The sequence below is a fragment of the Carettochelys insculpta genome, chromosome 9 (genome assembly GCF_033958435.1).
Source record: "Carettochelys insculpta isolate YL-2023 chromosome 9, ASM3395843v1, whole genome shotgun sequence".
Taxonomy (NCBI): Eukaryota; Metazoa; Chordata; order Testudines; family Carettochelyidae; genus Carettochelys; species Carettochelys insculpta.
This window is the reverse complement of record NC_134145.1, coordinates 36,438,192-36,443,944: the sequence shown is the minus strand read 5'-3', so window position 1 is coordinate 36,443,944 and position 5,753 is coordinate 36,438,192.

Genomic DNA, 5,753 nt, shown 5'->3' with positions numbered 1-5,753 from the left:
ACCATTGTTTCCATAAATCACCAGGGAGACGACATGCTTGTGAACTTCTGGATTGTGTCTTTTTGCTGGAGGAGGAGAGGAAAAAAACCTCTTTTTCTAACACACGCTTCCTCTACTATATTTTACAAAATCAGGAGATTCTTCCATCCCAGTTCCCTTCCCTTACTGAGCACCTACAATACATGCAGAAGAAAAGAAAGAACGAAGATGAAAAATAACTATTGACATTTTTTCCAAAAACTGAAGTACTATCCTGGTGGGGGGACCTTTCATTAAAATAATAGTAATATCTGAAATGCTGTCAATCAGCAGGAAAATGAAGATGTCATGACTAAATAGGAATTTTCAGTCCCTCAGCTTTCAATAATTAATACATTATTTACACTTGCACATTCCCATTTACCAGCTTTTGAGATTTCATTACACTCTGACCCTTTGCTCAGCAGCAAATTTAACATCATTGTGACCTTCTGCCTAGCCCCATATACCTAGCTAATATGTGCATTTATTAAAGCAGCAAACACCAGCTAGTGTGCTGGTGGGGGTGGGGTTGCGAAAATGGCAAATGCCAATGCTTTCCACGGCTGGAAGAGAAACAGACTGTTCCTAAGGAATGATCAATTAACAAACCAGCTCTATAGTGCTCATCTTGCAGAACCAGACATTTGCATGTTATAGAGACATGTTTCTAATTAAAACCCAATGGAATTGGCAGCACATTTGCAGAAACCGTATAACAAAACAAACTTATTATGGATGCACCGACTTGCCCAATTGAAGTTGAAACTTTAAAATAGTTGAAATGTTATTTTTGTCACAATCTAGAGAACCTAAACATTACACGTCCCCTGTAGAAATAGTGTCATGTTTCTTAGAGAGTTCAAGATACCATTTCATTACCATCTAAAAAAACTTGTTACAAATTCATGCTTTATAATCATATGCAAAAGTGTCAGAATAAAAACCAGCATCTTCTGGAGTTGCACGCTGTAAACAAACTTTGCTGTAATGTTTGTAACATGGTTGCCGTGAGAACTGGGGAGCAATGACCCCTCTACTTTTTTCCATCCATGCATGGAATAAATTGTTTTATGTGTACTGAGGCATGTGTGACTTGTGCACCAGGAGAAACAAGAAACATTGCTGTGGGCACTCTGCTAATGAGCTGGGTGGCATTTGAAGCTCTCCTGAATGGCTGCACGAGTGCCCAGCTTACCGGGAACACTGGTTGTGGGGCCTTTCGGAAATCAATGCATGTTTTCATATTAGAAGTGATTGCGATGGTTTCCCGCAGGATGTCAGTTGGAACCGGGTTACTGCTCAGCCTGCCCTTCTCCCCCACCCACCAGCCTGGGTTGCCTTTACACTGTATTATTATGACAAGCTTTCCCCAGGCTCCAGCCTGCACTTTTTTACAGTCCCCACATGGGCAGGGACACACCCAGCTGTGGCTACATGCAGCCACTGTGATCTGCTCTGTATGCAAAGGCTCCAGTTAGGGAACATCCCAGCTAATCAGGCTTGCATCTCTTCTGGAGTTATAGTGCCTTGCATTCCACAGGGAACTGTGCAGCATTAGCTCATGAAAGTCATGCCCTGACTTCACCCCGAGAGGAATGCACAACAGGTAGTTGGTGAAGTGAGGGAACACTTGTATCTACTCCCTGAGCTAGGATGCAGCCAAGGTGGCCATGTACTTTGTGAATACTCTAGGTGCTGCTGATAGGGCAAACAGGAGCATTTAAATTGGTAGCAGCTGTTGCCAGCTACTGACCTGAGGTGCCTTCTGTAGAATGGTGTGATTGCTATAGGAAAGTATGCATCCTTCATGTAGAGAGTAGCATACAAGTCCCCTAGAACCAAGAAAGGGAGGATGGGGGTGTGATAGATCCTGATGTGAGGTTGGATCCTGTCTTTTCTTGCCACGACTGTTGCTCTTCCAGAAACCATCCCCCCTGACCCCAGTGACAGACACCATTCTGCCCCTGGTAGGACCTTGAGTGGCAGTCTCCCCATCCCACTAGTGTAGGTACACACCTGTGTTGTCAGCCCTCCAACTTTCAAAAAGGCCTGACTATTTGCTGTGCCAGCCCCTGGTGATGGGAGAGCTGGGTTAGGGGCAGGACCATGGCCCATAGCCACAGTCAGGGCTAGTGGGTACAGAAGCTGCAGGGATGGGGCTTGCCTACCCCAGACTGGCCTTCACCAGCCACCCATGGTGCCACTCCAGAAGTGCTGAGGACATCCACCATGGGATCAGCATCCTCCACAACCTTCTCCATCTGGATGCCCATGCCCTGGTCAGCCCACTGCAGAAGCTGTTGCAGAACTCTGCCAACTTCTAGGACTGGGCCTGCAGAGGGTCTGCCACCACCTCATCTGGAGACAAAAAGAATGATAGCCCTGGAAGTGGCGGCTGTCCCTTTCCTTCAAAACTCAGAGGGTCCTGGGCTATCTGGAGTTCCCAGGATGCTGGCATCAACCCTGACAGTGCCCTGAGTCACAGTGCTGGAGCTATAGACACCAGTACCAGGAGAGTCAGTGCCAATGTCAGGACCCTGGTGCTGGAGCTGTCAGTGTCTGTGACAACGGCAGCACCGCCTGAGCACACATTGGCGTTCTGGAAGAAGGTAGCCCTGAAAACAGGAGGTGCCGTAAACACTGCTGGTATTTGAAGGCTGTATGAAAGGTAGCTGAAGATACAGCCATGGCGCTAGACAAGCCCAGGACACTCAGAAGGGCCACTGGCTCAGGTGTTGCCATTGAGTAGGCCATAGTGCTGGGTAAGCATGACAATCTCACCACAAACTTGACCTCCTGCTCCTATTTCTGTCCAAGTGCACAACATCCAAGTCTAATATCTCCAAGAAAGAGGATTGTGGAGGAGGCTGCACTGTGAGGCACTGACCATTTGCTGAAAAGGTTGGGTACAGGCATGACTCCCACACCTGGGTCACAGGTGCTGGGGAGAGTTCTGGGGATGGTGAACACCACAACGACATTGCCAGCTTTGCCTTTGGGGAAGTCACGGGACAGTCCAGGGCTGGCAATCCATCCTTTTTTGGGGGGGTGGGATGAAATGGTGTTGTACAGTGCAATAAGTCCTGGGCAGCTGTGACTGCCTGAGGAGTTAATGGGAGCTGTGGGCTCCACAGGACTGATGATGGTCTGGACTCCAATGCACTGCTACTGTGGCAGGAGTCATCATCTTTTCAGGGGAAGGGACTGAGGTGGTGCAGTCTTACTGGCATCTCACAGCAGCTGGTGCCTTGGTCCTGGCCTGGGGAGAGCGGCCCAGCTCTGGCCTGTTTTCCTTTTGCAGCACTGGCAATTGCAAGCAGTGTCTGTTTGCAGCACATGATCCATGTACGGAGCTCTGGCAGTGCCTGGAGTTTTTCAAAGAGTCTTTTCTTGGCACTCAGTCCCATACCAACAGTGCTACAGTGCTCTGCCCTGAGAAGATGCTTGGCATAGTACCCTCCCTCGATCCACAGTCTGACTGTGACTTGTGTGCAACCCCCATAAGAACAACTAAGAGACGCTAATCTCTGTCCTTCAAAGTCCTGGAGCAAAACCCACTACAGATCTTGCACCGATCTTTCTGGTGACTCTCCCCTATACACCTTAAACACAAGGTGTGCAGGTTGCTTTTAGGTTTGGGAACCATGGCATTCCATGGTTCTGGGCACATTGCAAGGAGGGAGACCCTCAAGGAAAACTTATTGCTAAGTCACTATTACTCCAAACTTATAAGAACTATGTACAACTGACACTGCCAATGGCACTTGCTAAGAACTCTGGGATGTTCCAGTTAACGCTTACAGGTGGTAAGAAGGAACTAGAAGGGTCTGCAGAGCTCTCTATTAAGTCCCCTGAAGGTGTCACTTCAGAGGCCTTCCAATCCAACCTGACAGATGCTGCGAGAGGAAAAGCCTTATGGCTGCTTTGCGTTCAAATGTGCACCTAGTTAAAATTGACATGCCCAAGAACTCAAAGACGACAGCTATAAATATCTATTAAGTCCTATAGCTTGTGTGGGCATTTCCTATTGAACCCAGTTTCCACAGAAAGCTATTTTCATCCCTGTGCAAGGACATCTCAGAAAAGGACCCTACTTCATCATCCACACAAACACAGACTTCTGCGTCAACAGGCATTAGCATAACCATTTCCACGATAACAACTCATTTGCAGAAAGTGTCCTGGCCTGTAGCTTTACAGTCCTGCTGCCTACGTTTACACCAGCTGGTTGGTCATGACCGGCGTATGATGCCAATACTATTGTACGCTGTGTCTCCCTGAAGGCATTCTGCTGATTCTCTTCTGCACTGCCTTACCACAGCTATGCCACAATCTGGGTCTACAGTGCAATACAGAGTACTAAGTATTCAAACATGAGCCTAAGCATTATTCTGTACTCTGAAAATTACTTTGCGGATGTATTTTAGCATGAACTCTTGCATGCCAGTACATATTGCAGTGGCTGAATTACACCTCCTTGTGAGAGAGGGAGAACTGACACTGTCATCACAAGTGTTATATCCACTCTACTGTAACAGGTAATCATTTCTGGAATACTCTTGAGGAGTGAAAGCTCCAGGCTGGGGTCTAATTTCAAACTGATGTCTACCCAAAACTTGTCCAAGCACCTGCACTGCAGTAAGAACTCTCCTGAGTGTCTCAGCAGTTGTGTGACTTTGGTGATCAGGAGAAGTGCTGGATTAATGGCACCTGACTAGGATCATTCATTTTGTCACACAACTGGTACAATGGGATAGGAGTGCAGGTTTCCCTTCACTTCCCCATTTATGTGCCTCCAGTCTGACACTAATGGGTGACCTCTACGAAGGTCAAAGATAGCTCGGTCTCTGCTTATTCAGCTTGTCAACTGCTTGCCCAACAGGGATTTTAATTAGGGCCAGGTTTTGTGACACAGGCATGCACACTGCAAGCAGACTGAAGAGAACTGTGCTGATTGCAGGGATTCCAGTAAGGGGAAACTCTAACTACTCCTCTGCTGCTAAGAACACACATACAGCTCCCTAGTATCTCCATTTCTTTATTGCTGAATTGTGGCCTCAGACAAGACCATTTGAAATGGGAAAAGCAAACAGAGATGGTTTCTCGGTGGACTTGTTTCTTGGGCTCTGCCAAACCTCCTGCTAATAGGTGATGCAGAAGCAGTTCCTGGTGGGAAATGGTGAAGTGTGGTCTGTCTCTCGCTATTACAAAAAAGATCATTCTCTCACCATCTCCCTGTCCCTCCAGAATATATTTCCTGGCAATAGGAAATTGCAAAGCCTGAGATTTTAAATTTGACTCTATCCTCCACTCCTGTCCCCAAAGAAGAAATGGCAAAGATCCATGAATGGATTTTTTATCAGGAAAAACACAGTCCCCTCCAGAGTTGAAAGCTTGAGAACTGTTTGCATAGTAGGATCCATCTCTTTATTCTTCCCGTATTCTGTACAAAACCACTTCTGCAGCTGCAGCATACCAAGCTTACATGCTCCCCTCCGAGTCTGAGACAGCTCACAAATACATACTTCTTGTCCAATCCGGAGGTTAAGCAGGTATACCCCAGGGTGGGTGGGTGGGTGTGGGGGTAAGGGACCTTTGCCTCCAAGAAGCAAATGGGAGAATGGAGGGTCTACCCTACAGATGCCAGCTTCTCCCTCCACTTCACAAGCTCTGTAAAATCCTTCCCCATCCTTTATTCCTTAGGGGATGGGAATTAAGAGGTAAAAATCAAA